The following is a 14,271-nucleotide window of genomic DNA, read 5'->3' as shown; positions in this document are numbered from 1 at the left end:
TATTTTATTTAAAAAACATTTTCCAAATGGGGCTGTGAATTGTTAAGTTTCTTTATCCAGGACTAAAGAAAACATTAATTCTGCCAGGAAAAGTTTGTCTAGCAGGGCAGAAATATTAGAGTCTTGGAGTTTACCTGTCAATCTTATATTTTCATGTCCTTTGCCTAGAAACAAGCCTACAAGCTAATTGACTTCTGTTCCTTTCCTCTTGGCCTCTCATTTTTCTGAACATGGAGACTCAAATTAAAACAAAGATAAAATTCCAAGGGAAGCTGGCATTGATCAAGGTTTGGATTAAATTAAATTAAGTGCTTTTTATTGAACTCAGCAGTATTAGTTATTAAAACCAGAAGGCTTTCCCCTGGCTAGTGTAAAAAAAGAAAACAATGACTCATGCTGCGGCACAGATTTTACTGGGAAATTCAAGCGCTCGTTTTCTCTTATTCCATTAAAACTTTTGCAGACAAACACATGTAAACAAGATCAGGAGATGGAAAGCGGTGAGGAGTCAGTCTTTCTGGGTCCTGGTGCTTCATAAGCTCTAGCTTTCAGTTGCAGGAATTTAGGGAAAACATCTGGGAAGAAAACAGGAAGCATAGTAGGATTTTCTTCTTTGGAGGGCCTAAGTCAGATGAATTGCCAAAGTGCTTCTTTGTTTCTGTAGTGACCTGGAGTTGTGTATATAGGGAAAGGGAGAGGGGCGGTAGTTAGTGTAGCATAAAGAGCATCAGCCAGAAAATTAGACCCCCAAATCCCAGCTTTAGTTCTACCACACATTGGCTGGTTGGCCTTGTGTAAAATGCTTAACCTCTCTGCTCCTGTTTTCTCTGCTGTAAAATAGGGGGCTAGTCTGTGTAGTATCTAAAGACCCTGCTCTTATTTTGTCATCTATTTCTACGTTTTCTTTTGTGCTATGGGAGACCACCATGACCTATAGTGAACACAGCAATTAACCTAGGCTAGTCCTGGCCAAATCTGGCCTGCTATCTATTATTATTATAATTATAATAACTATAATGATTATTGTAAATTAACTAAAAAATTCCATACTCTATTTAAATTTCTTTAGTTTTTACATATGTTCTGTTTCTGTTCAAGATACCATCCAAGATACCATATTACTTTTAGTTGTCATGCCGTTTTTAGATTCCTCTTGATTATGGCAGTTTCTCAGAGTTCCCTTTGTTTTTTATGACCTTGACAAGTTTTGAGGAGTGCTAATCAGGTACTTTATAGAATGTCTTTCTATTGGGAGTTGCCTGATGTTTTTCTCATCATTAGACCGGTGTTATAGGTTTTGGGAATAAAACCACAGAGGTAGAGGGCCATTCTCACTATATCATATCAACAGTATGTATTATTAACATGACCTATCACTGTTGATGTCAGCTTTGATCACATGGCTGAGGTAGTGTTTGTCAGATTTCTCCACAATAAAGTTACTCTTTATTTCCCCCCTTTTCAAACTGTACTTTTGGAAGGAAGTCCTTAGGCACAGCCCATACTTAGATGATCCATCTTTTTGAGAATGGAGTATTCTTCTGCATGAGGGATTTGCCTCTTCTCTTCCATTTATTTATTTATTTATTTATTTATTTATTTATTTAGTCATTTAGTCATTCAGTTATTCAGTCATTAATAACAGTATGGACTTAATATTTATTTTATTCTTTTGTTTCTAATCCAGTATTACTTTATCTGTTTCACTGCTCAAATTGTTCTTTCTAGCTTTGACCATTGGGAGTTCTTTCAGTTGGCTCCTATATGCCTCTGAATACTCCCATCACTGAATTTTGTTGTTGTTGTTTTTGAGCACTTCCTTTTCCTACCTGTTGTTGTAAATAAAGTTTTATTGGAACATGGCCACACTCATTCTTTAACATATTCCCTATGGCTACTTTTACACTACAAAGGCAGAATTAAATCACTGCTGCAAAGACCATATGACCTGCAAAGCCTAAAATATTTATTGACTAGAAAAATGTTTGCTAACTCTTGATTTGGACCATTCTCTCTGTTTTCCAGTAATGAATTATAGCTGAAACTTGATGGAATATAATTTCCAGGATTTTCAGATTTAACTTTATGTCATTTTTTTCATGATCTAGACCCTAGATTGTGACCTAGAATATGATCCTCATTCGGAAGTATAAATCACCAATCGTATCATCAACAAGCCTTTGCTAAATACTCAGAGATTTGGGTGGTTATGTTCCTTCAGCTATGACTGCTTCCTTGCCCAGGTACTTGACCAGCTGCAGAGTGCCTTTTCTGGTAGCAGTTTTTCCATTGAAAGGGAAGATGTAAAGATCTGGTCTATTGTGTCTTTATTACTTTTACTAACTTGGAATTCATATAACCAAGGTCTGAGTTGTTTAAATGGCTGTGTATTGATAAAATCCTTATTGATAGCACTAGATCTTCCCAAGGAAGTAGATAGGTGGAGACCTTGATGTGAAGAATGTCGACTAGAGTTTTGTATAAGGCCATCAAACTTATTTCATTGGCAAATTTACTCAAATTCGAACCAAAGCTTCCAGTAGTGAAATATGAGTGCATTAGCCCACTTCTCTTAAGTGTTCTCTAAGCCATATGCTCCGACCTATAGTGAGAGAAAATAAATCCTCCGTCTCCACAGTGGTTTAATATGTCTAAACATCTGGACTTAAACATAAATCTTATTTCAATATGGTTTTCACAGTCCAACATCATCATCTCACCAAATTAGTAAAGTTGTCAATAGAGGGTGATTAGAGAAATAGGGTGATTTATTTCAAATAATAAGAGTATTAAAGTCCCAATGAAGCAACATTAATGTTATAAATTCAAATTATAGTTCAACCTTGTAATAACACAGATAAGAGTAGAGTGGACAAGGATAATGCTCATATTCATTCTCTGGTGTATTGAGACTGATATCCTATATAACACCATGCACACAGGGGACAGGATTTGACCTGTAGTATGGCCTGATTCATATTCTAGCATAGTGGTACTTCATAATATAATTTTATTATAAAAATAAAAATTAAAATAATGGACTGAGAAAGTTAAAGTTCTCTCAGGTACCTTAAGATTAGCACATAATATAAAGTCCTGTTTCTTTCTTTGTTCACTGCCAGTCTTTTCAAATGTGTTGTCTGTCTCATAGCCTCTACTTTTAGACCATACTCTCATTAGTTGTCTGAAATCTATCATTTTCTCTGATTTCTTGCCTGAACCAGAACTCTTGAAGATCACCATGACCTCCTAATTGCCAAATCGAGTTGTTTTTTTTTCCAAGCCTTAGTTTCCTTGATCTGTGTGCAACATTCGATACTGTTTTGCACCTCTGAATGTGTGTATATGCACGTGTGTGTGTGTGTGTGTGTGTGTGTTTAAGTCCAGTTCTTAGTCTTTAGCTTTTGTCATTCTATGAAATTTTCCTTGGTGATTTTGTTTCCTACTTTGGTTCCACCTCAATGCAGAAGATGGTCAAATCTAAATCTAAATCTTTTCTCTCTCCACCAGACATTTTCCTGTGGTGTCTTGAAATCTCAAATTCAGTGTATTTTAACCTGTCATTTTTCTTTCTTAAATTTGGTTCCTATCTCCTAAATTTCTTATTTATATTAATAATACTACCGTTGTTAGGGTTGTCTGGGCCTTATCTTAGAGTGACATTTAATACACCTTTTCTCTTGTTTTCCATAGCAGTGAGTTAACAAGTGTTCATGACTTTCTCCTTGCACTGCTTTTTTTTCCTGCTCTGTCTTTCTGTAAATATTTACCTATTACTGTCCACCATGTGCTAAAAATTGTTTTCATATTTCTCTTCCTGTCCCTTCTATCTTAGTTTACCACTCCACATTTACACTGTTACAATGACTATCTCTGCTTTATTCTTTCTCTGCTAATCTATCTATTATACCCCATGCCAGATGACATTTCTTAAAAAAAAAAAAAAGTGAATCCCATAATGTCATTCAATAAACTATAGTGGCTCCCCACTATAAAGAGGATAAGGCAAAACTCTTAAGATTAATGGTACAATCCTTCCATGATTTGGCCCAGGCTTGTCTTTGGAGTGTCAGTTCCCCCTTCTTTTCTATATAATCCTCTTTTTCCAAAGCAAGCTTCTTTTAACCCTCTTAAGTACCTTTTATTTGGGCTTTGCCTCTTGCAAATCATGGCAGTTAGAGTCTGCTTACCTGAAATGCCCTCCCCATTCCATTCCTCGGTGAAATGTGCACATCTTTCAAATCCTAGCTCACATTTCATTTCCAATGATATTATATCAGTACAGAGTGGCAGCATGAAAAGGCAGCATGATATATAGATGGAAAACCAAGAGATTTGAACACAGAGGATTTACCTCTGCTAGTCATCATCTGGGTGACTTTGAACAAGTCACTTTGTCTGCCCAACCTTCTTTTCCTTATGTATAAAAGATAGAGCATACTGTTCTGTTTACAAGGATGTTAAGAAGATTAAAGAAAGATATGCAGACTCTCCAGGCATAGATGTGGCACCTAATGATTGTCTACAAATGTTTGTTGCATCTGAGTCTCCAAACCAAATTGCTATACCATTGTTTGCACAAGTCATTTTTCCCTCTGTGTATTTACTGCCCACTATGGTGAGCTATCTCTTTGTAATCTATCTCTTCTCTCTCTCTCTCTGTCTCTCTCCCTCTCCCTCTCCCTCTCTCCCTCTGTCTACTGCTTGCAGAGTACTTTGGGCATAGCACGGGAACAGTGAATATTGACTTGTATATTGTTTCCACTGATGGTACAGAATTTAACTGTAACTATGTCTCTCCTTTTCCCCCAACCTCAGTCATCCCCCCGCCTCCCCACTATCCCACATATCCTCCACACTGTCCCCACCCCCACCTCCCACATACCCTGTGATACTCAGATTCAAGCAATAATAGATCTAATTCTAGCCTCAGTTACTTCTATCTCAGTTAATTCTATCTTTGACCTGCCTTGCCGTTTGGGTAGAATGGAAGGAGGAAAGTTCAAGGACAAGTTCTTTCCTTGTTCGTTGATAATGATGAATTAATTTACAAGTTGGAATCCCTTTTGTATCCTCTGGTATCCAGGAGTTGGTGCTATAGCCTTATATTGATTGTTAAAGGAAAGAATGTACTTTTTGCATGAGTGGACCTCTTATTGTAGGATGGAACTCTGGGCACTGGGTTATCTTCAACTGGCCTTTCAAATAGTGAGTGCATGATTATCAAGCAGGAAGCATTGAAATTAAAAGCACAAATCCTTACATAATCCTGAGAAGTGATGGGGAGTTGCTGGAAGGCTGAGTGATTTGGTTCAGTTGTTGTGTATGGAAAAAATGATATGAGGTCTAGAATCCAGAACTATTTGGAGTTAAATGAAGGAGGATCTGTGTTTCCAAGGAACTGAGGCCAAGGTGTGATGATTATTTACAGGCGTGTTCATACCCTTCTTACAAGAAGCATTCATAGGGATAGTACTGGCCAAAAGCACGTGAAGAGATCTGTGGTCTTTCTTCTCTTCTGCATCTAGAATTCTCCTCTAGGTTAAACAAAAACTAACCGAGCTTTCCACTGGGTAGATACTTGAAGGCTATCACAGGGGGAAGAAAAACACTCAAAAATTTCTCCTTTGATTTGGCAAAACAAAAGTTTTCAAAAAGTTCCTGAAAGAAGAGAAGAGAGATGGCAATGTGTTTGTCTGTACTCCCATAACACACATCACAGCTTTCTCTGTTCTATTTGCTTGTGATGAAATACATCAAACTAAATGTTGGCCTTACCTTAGATACAGGATAAAGACTTTGTAAAATTTCTACACAGCTAAGCTCATGTGCAACATTGTACCTGGAAAGGAGACCTCAGAATGGAATGGTTTGGGCATAGCTAGTGGAAACATTTTTCCTGTTGTATTAGAAATAAACCAGTGCTCCTGATGGAAGGAAAAGGTACCGTGCTGTGGAACGTGCCCTCTGTGAGATGAGGCTCTGACCACTAATGACACTTGTGCTTTTCATTATGACAGAGGTGTTAACCACATCGTGCTGGCTGTGCTCCAGCCCAAGCCATTGCAGCCTCCTGCTTCTGCAGCCTTCTTCGTCTTCGCCTCAGTTGGCTGTAGAATTCTTTGCTTCCTGTCCTAAACTTTTGTGAGGTGTCATGGCTGTTAAACAGCTGCCATGTTGCAGGCCAGATGTCGCTGCACTTTAGTGCGCATGAAATGTTCCTCCTATAAAATATTAGATAGTTTAAAAATCTGTTTTGAAGGTTTGTAAAACACTTAGGATTCCTTCAGATAAGAAGGCTATTTGTATATTCTTAAATTGTGTGTGAAAAATGTGCCAAAGTATAAAATACAAAGGTTAGAAGTACTATACTTCCTCAGTCTTCTGATTGTGAAGGTAAGCTGCTGGCTATTTTGAGGGGAACTAGTAGATATGATCCAGTTAGATTTTCAAAAATCTATAACAAGATTTCTAATCAAAAGTCTTGAAATGTAGTTGTTGCATTGATTTAGGAGTGGGAAGAGTCTGTTTTGAGTGAAGTGGGGACTTTAAGAACAAGGAACAAAAAGAAGGAATAATGCATACTTAGGTTATTTTAAAAATTGTTTTATTGAGGTACAATTTACGTAGAATAAAGTACAAAGATCTTACAATAACAGTTTTCTCAGTTTTCACAAATGCATACCCTTGTGTAACCCCATCTCTGTCAGTACCCAGTATATTTCCATCACCCCCAGAAAGCTTCCTTATGCCCCTCCAGGCTGTCCTTATCCTGCCGCACCCTCAAATAACCAGTGGTCTTATTTCTATCACTGCAGATTGAATCTGACTATTCTAGGATTTCATAGCAGTAGAATTATGCAGCGTGTACTTTTTTGTGTGTGGCTTCTTTCACTTAGCGCAGCGTTTTTGAGATTTACTCATGTTGTTTTTTATATCAGTAATTTGCCCTCTTTTTTGTTGCTGAGTACTATTCCATTATGTGAATATACCACAGCTTCTTTATCTATTATCCTGTCGATGGACATCTGGGTTGTTGCCAGTCTTTGGTTGTTATGAATAAAGTTAATATGAACGTTTGTGTGCAAGGCTTTTTTTAGACATACATTTTCCTTTTTCTCATATAAATATATAGGAGTGGAATTCCTGAGTCATAGGGTAGATAGATACATGTTTAATATTTTAACAAACTGCCACACTATTTTTCAAAGTGGTTCTATCTATCACCTTACACTCCCACCAATAATATATGAGAAATTGTCTCACATCCTCTCCAACTTTAATTCTTTATCATTTTACCAATTCTAGTGGGTATGGAGAAACATCTAATTTTTCTCAACTTATTTTCAAATAATTTTGGATTTACAGAAGTTTTGAAATGTATGAAAGTTTGGATTTGAAGGTTCTTAGAAACCCTTCACCTAATTTCCTTAAATGTTAACATCTTATATACCCTGGTACATTGATCAAAATAAGAGATTGTCAGTGTTACAATACTGTTAACTAATTCACAGTTTTTATAATTCACAGTTTTTACTTGGATTTCCTTAGTTTTCCACTAATGTCCCCCCCCCCCCACTTTTTTTTTTGGTTCCAGGATCCAGTCTGGGATACAGTATTGCAATTAATATTATTATGGTTTTAATATGTACTTACCTGGTGACCAGTGATAAGCATTTGTCATTGACCGTTTGTAGGTTTTATTCTGTGCAGTGTCTGTCAAAGTGTTCTGCCTGGTTTTTCTTTGGGAGAGGGATTATTTGACTTTTTATCACTGATGTTTTTAGGAACTCCTTATTTGTTCTGGATATGGGTCCATTGTTCAATACATGTGTTGCAAATATTTTTTTTCAGTCTGTGGCTTGTCTGTTCTTTGTGGTGTCTTTTGATTAGTAGAAGTGAATATTTATCTTAAAGGGAAGTATTAATATTAGAGTTTCCATGGATCCAAAAGAGGACTCAGATTTAATAATTTTAAAATTAATCTGAAAAGAAGAACATAATTTTATTTTATTTTTTAATTTCTTATTTCTGTTTAATGTTTATTTTTGAGAGAGAGAGAGAGAGAGAGAGAGAGAGAGCGAGCACAAGCAGGGGAGGGGCAGAGAGAGAGAGAGGGAGACACAGAATCTGAAGCAGGCTCCAGGCTCTGAGCTGTCAGTACAGAGCCTGATGTGGGGCTCGAACTCAAAAACTGTGAGATCATGACCTGAGCTGAAGTTGGATGCCCAACCAACTGAGCCAACCAGGTACCCCAGAACATAATAATTTTAAAATTAATCTGAAAAGAAGAACATATAATGACTCTTCAAAGAGATAGGTTGAATTAAGTTTGTCCAGATATTGAAATATAAACCAGAAGGGGGATATATCAGAAATGAGCCTAACAATAATAATAGCAATAGTAATTGCTAATACTTGCTGGGTGCCAACTATGTAGTGGACTCTTTGTCTACTGCTTCGTAGGTGTTACCTTATTTTATTTTCACAACAATCTTATGAGGTAGGATTATTAATCTCCACATTTAACTGTGAGGAACCCAACATTAAAGAAGTTAAAAATTTGTTCAAATTATGGCTAGAAACAGTGAATTCAGGGTTTTAATCCAAATAGTCTGACCCCAGAGCTTGCAGGCTTAATTTCTGCAGCATTCTGACAGAAACAAAGAAAATCAGTAAATATCAGTATATGTGGCTATAAGCATAAAAATTAAGAGCTATGGAATACTGTTTCATGATGGGGTTGCTGTGGCAAAAGGTGCATATTGATAATTTTCTGGAAAACACTATTTTATCCTTGGGCAAAACAGGTGCCCAGAGTACCATGTGTAATTGTTTTGTTCACCAAACTTCAAAGTGATAGAATTAGAAAGGTCAACTAAAATAACAGAAGAGAGGGAGAGGTGGTGGTGATCAATATATTCAGGAATAAATATACAGGGTGTATCTTTGAAAAGTGAAGAAATCTTTCCCAGAATCCTCCCATATTAGACTTCCATTTTTATTTCAATGGCTATTCCCAAACCAATCACTGGTGAAGAAATTGGAATTACTATGATTAAGTAGTCAAGATCTACTTACCTAACGTTGGGAAGGAATCAGCTTCCTACATAGCTGTCAGGTCTCGAACAAAACTGAGACCCTTTTTATAAAGGAAGAACTGACATATGAAGCTGAGAGGGAGCATAACCAAAATGTCTAAGTACCCAGAGTATGGACAAAATGAGAATGGTTCTTAGTCACTGTATCCCAGGACTGTAGCATAAGGGGGCCATCATTAAAACTTCTTCCATTGATGGAAGCATGAATATAATAATAGGAAGAACTCTTTTATATAACTTATGGGACTTATTAACTGAAGAGGTAGTGAAGAATAAAAATAGAAATACATTCAGAAGAAAGGTTGCAAGGTTTAATGAATCGTAGTTATATGAGTTTTTTAAGGGAGCTAGCCTGTGACAGAGAGGGGACAGGGTCATTCCAAAACTTTGATGTCCAAGAGGACAACTATGTTCAATTTTAACAAATCCCACTGTAAAATTATAGGACATTCTATATGTCTGAACAACTTGTCTTTTCCAGAATATGACTATTGTATTTTTATGTGATTGTATATGCAGCCCTCTCTGGCTCTCCTCATCCTTTAAGACTCAGCTCAAAAGGTGGGTCTTTTGTGAAGCCTTACCCAGCATTTCCAGGCAGTTAGTCTCTGCTTTGTGTTCCTTGCAGTTTCTTCTATTTTAGCACAAATTTCAGAGTTTAGGCAGTCTTATAGCCTAAATTTTTACTGCTGAATAACTGGGTGGCAAATCTTGAGGCAAATCTTGAGGTCAGAGAGATCAAAGAGAGCACAAGAATGTCTAATCCTCCCATATACCCAGAACTAGAAAACTGGATATTGGTTAACTATAGCAATTCCTAATTCAAACTATTATCCCTGTTGTAAACTAAGACTCCAAGAAGTTAAATAATTTGTCCAAAGTCAAACAGCTCTAAAGAAGGATAACCAGCAGGATTTTAACCAGGATAGTATGAAGATTTTTTGACTCCTACATCACATCTTAATTTACTCCCCACTTGGCTATCACCATTGAGAATACCTGTAAGGAAGAGGGATGTTATTCCTTCCCTTTAGCACTTTGGCTCTCCTTTACACACATTGTTCTACTCTTCCTTGTGAGTCCTTTCTTGTATAATAAGTTTTTCAACTGCAGGGCTTTTCTTATTCTTCATTATGTCCTCCACAGATCTAGCACAGTATTTTTCCATATTAGGTACTCAATGAAAATGAATTAATTGAATTATATCTTACTTTGCTTCAGTGATTCAACACAGAGCTGGGCTGTGGCTTGGAAATAAAACCATCATTGCCTCAGCTTCCCTTAGATCTCCTCAGTAAATGATTGGCAGCAACATAATCTCATGCCTGTGTTCTGGAATACATTAACATTTTATATTTTAAAATGTCTTATTTTGGCCCTTTTAGAGAGTTATTACTGAAGAAGTTGTATTAAAAAAAAAAGAAACCAGTTACTATGAAAAAACAACTATTTAAATTATAGAATAGTTCTAAGGAAGGTGGAAAGCTAAAGGGGAAAGGGACTGTTCTAGTTCTCTAAAGCCCGAGGGAACACTAAACAATTTTATGTAGTAAAATATATTTTTGTCATTTTTCACATTTATTTTTAAAAAGTAACCTTCCTTTACATATGAGTCTATCCTGTATTTAGGAATATGCACTAATATATTATCTCTGTCTTTAAGAAAGTTAAGATCTGGTTGGGGAGGCAAGATAAAGTTAAACGAAACAATTGATAAAAGATGCAGTTGGTTTCTTTATACATGAGTGGAAAGAAGTCAGTGCTGTATGTCCTTAGAGAAATATTTGTAGAACCGATGAAATTAGAGGTTGAAGCCTGAATGGTCAGGGAGAGTTTTGGAGAGTGGAGTTGTCTGGGTGCAGCTTTAGTTCTGAAGCAGGTCATGCCTGCTTCAGAACTGCTCCCAAGCAGTTTTATGTGGCTAGAGAAAAATATGCCGCCTTCCTAACCAGGCTCACTTTAATTTCATGATTTCAGTCACTTGAAATAGGCCTTAGTCGTGTTCAGCACTCTTACTGTTTTTCTTGTCTATTTATTCTCCTTTTCTCCCCACTTTCTCTTCTCTCAAAACATACAATACTTCTTTCTCCCTCTTTTATCCTTTACTTTCATTCGCATAAAAACATGGATCCTTGTAAACCTAAGTCAGAGCATGCAACTCCTCTGCTCAAAACTTGCCACTGGCTTCCTGTTTCTCAGAGCCACAGTTCTTATAGTGGCCTAGAAGGCCCTGTGGTCTGCCATCTGCCACCCAGCCCACCGTGGCTACTGCTTGCTCCCTCTCTCACCTTTCTCTTACCCTCACATTTGTCACCCTCACTGACCTCCTTGCTCTTCCTCGAAAATGTAGAGTATGCTTTTATGTAAAGGTTTTTGCATTAGCTATTTTTCTGCTTATAAATTTCTTCCCTCAGATGACTGTGTGACTTGTCTCTCACTTCCTTCCAGTCTTTGTTCAAATGTCAGGGAGACATTTCCTGGCTATTTACGTAGAATACCAGTCCTCACTCTGACCTCAACACTCTCTAGCTCCCTTCTTCTGCCTTATTTCTCTCTATATTTTCTATTTTTTTGTTTATCCCTTTAGTGTCTGCCATTTCCCATTTGAATATAAGGGACTGTGTTTTGCTCTGTGTTGTATTCTCAGAGCCTACATGTTGTAGATGCTAAATTTTGAGTGAATGGGTGAATGAAATAGACATTTGAAAAATGGATATACATTTGATAGATAAAGGCTAGGAAAGTCATTCCGTGTTAGCAAATGGTATGAGGAAAAAAGTAGAGGTGGGAATATGGATGATCAATTGTAGAGATAGTATGACTGGGGCATTGGATTTGAGTTGAGAAACGGTAGGAAAGAATTTAGAAAGTTCTTTTGGGGTATATTGTGAAAAGTTCTGAAGAACAAGCTAAGGTGTTTTATATGTATGTGTAGATAATGTGAAGTGATTGCATGTTTTAGAATAGAGTATCTTTCCTATCACCAGAACAGAATCTTTTAAGCATATCCATGGAAGCTTATAATCTCTTCAGTGTCCCTGTTGCTAGGGCCCCAGAACCTTGCTTTATTTTGGAATACAGATGAACAGATTTTAATTAAATTTTGAGCTGAAAGACACATTTGACATGTTTTCTAAACTACCACGTTCCTATAAGTGCTTTTATGACAAGAACCATTGTTTAACATATTATCTGGCACCCAGTAGGAGCCAGTAAATATTGGTTGTAGGAATACTATTTGTTGAGTGGAAACAAGTCTCAAAGAGTTTGAGTGACTTACCTCAAGGTTACCCAACAGAGTGGTTCCCAACTCAAGTTTTTTGGCAACTGTTCTTCATGGTTTCTTTACAGCAAGTAATTCAAGTAGTTAGCCACATAATCCAGACTCTAGACTTAGAGTTTTTTGCCCTTAAATAATTAACTATTAAAATATAACAGTATTGGTTGAATTAAAGGTAAAAAAAGTGAAAGATATTTTGGATTAAAATGGAATGGAATAGAATTGTAACTACAAGTTACCTATTCCTAATTTATTTTTTATTAGGATTATAATATTACCTGGAATGCATAGTGAATTTCCTTTACCATGATTTTGTCTTGGCCTTTGACTGATTGGTTATTGGCAACTCTGACATTGGCCACATCTGTTTTTAGATGCTTAAACACTCTTTCTCCCTGATTCTTGACTTTCTTTTATTCCTTCTTTTTAGGAATTAATAAGATTTATTTCCTTTGCTTTTAAATATCAGGTGTTCAATGACTACCCTAAAAACCGAGCCAGGAATTTATTTGCCTGTATGTGTGTGTTATAAGTGCTGGGAATCTATTGAGTTCACTGAGAAAACTTTCTCCATAGGGCATCCCAGCTGCCCCACCCAGGTCTCAGCTCTTTCATCTGTTTTTATTGTTGTTTTCTGGTTAACTTAAATATCTTGTAACTTGGCAACTTTACATCCATCTCTCCTCACTGCCCCCAGGTTCTTTACAAGAGAGCATTTTTGTGGGCGCATTCCATATCAGTTGAAAGAGAGCTTTAGATGACATTATTCAGATCAATGGGAATTTTCTTTTCTTTCTTTCTTTTTTTTTTTTAATGACAGGTGACCTTTTATCTCGTTACCTGAATTGCTAATGGGGGCCGCACCTTTTTCTTGAAAAATATTTTGAAATGTATATTGATCAAGATGAAACAAAACCTAATTTTTGAGGGGAAAAACAGAAGAGGCATTTTCTCGCAGTTATAATTTAGAAGCAGTGATTTCAGATAAGTACAAAATTAATGAGGCCAGTGAGGAAGATGCTATTTAATCTAGGACTCACGTATTAGTTAAGGAGACATTAGGGAAAATAGAAAAGAATGTATGAATGCAAGGATAGGATTGGCTTTTTAAAAAGAGCAGTAAGGAAGAAACAATAATAGTGGTAGACACAAGATATTCAAGAAGACGAACTGGTTTTAGATATATTAGTTGGGAGGGGAGAAGGATATAGGGGTAGAAATAGCCACTATGCAGGTGACAGTAGTGGACAAGAAATTAAAAGAGATGTCAGGGGTGCTTGGGTGGCTCAGTCGGTTAAGTGTCCAACTTCGGCTCAGGTCATGATCTTGCAGTTTGTGAGTTCGAGCCCCATGATCTTGCAGTCTTCTTCTCTCTCTGCCTCTTCCCCACTTGCACTCTCTCTGTCTCTTAAAAATTTTTTTAATGTTTATTTATTTTTGAGAGGGAGAGAGACAGAGCATGAGCAGGGGAGGGACAGAGAGAGAGGGAGATAGAGAATCTGGAGCAGGCTCCAGGCTCCAAGCTGTCAGCACAAAGCCCGACGCAGGGATCGAACTCACTAACCACGAGATCATGACCTGAGCTGAAGTAGGAAGCTCAACTGACTGAGCCACCCAGGCACCCTCAAAATAAATAAACATTTAAAAAAATTTTTTTAAAGATGTCAGTATTGGAAATGGACTTTTAAACTTTCCGTAGTCGAGAGTTCTTTTACCTAAAGACTGTTTGTATCTCCTCATGGAACCAGAGGAATGAACATTTCCTGAACCCATCAGTAAATTGAATACTATGCTATCCTTTCATATATGTTATTTCAATGACTCTCACACTAACCCTGTGAGGGTATAAGCCTCATTTTCCGGATGAGAATGTTAAGGGACTTGGTAGCA

General features: G+C 37.0%; 1 protein-coding gene and 1 long non-coding RNA gene across 7 annotated transcripts in view; one reads left to right on the top strand and one right to left on the bottom strand.

Moving 5' to 3' along the window:
* Positions 1-14,271, top strand: part of HPSE2 (heparanase 2 (inactive)) — a 711,059-nt gene that overhangs the window by 205,340 nt on the left and 491,448 nt on the right. The gene's annotated exons all lie outside the window — the stretch shown is intronic.
* Positions 392-5,949, bottom strand: LOC123380873. Its single transcript, XR_006587213.1, has 2 exons — positions 5,779-5,949; positions 392-668 (listed from the first exon to the last, which is right to left on the bottom strand). It is a non-coding gene; the product is annotated as an uncharacterized LOC123380873 (long non-coding RNA).

This window comes from Felis catus, chromosome D2 (genome assembly GCF_018350175.1).
Source record: "Felis catus isolate Fca126 chromosome D2, F.catus_Fca126_mat1.0, whole genome shotgun sequence".
Classification (NCBI taxonomy): domain Eukaryota; kingdom Metazoa; phylum Chordata; class Mammalia; order Carnivora; family Felidae; genus Felis; species Felis catus.
Note: the sequence above shows the minus strand (reverse complement) of the source record. Positions and strands in the feature narration are given on the sequence as shown.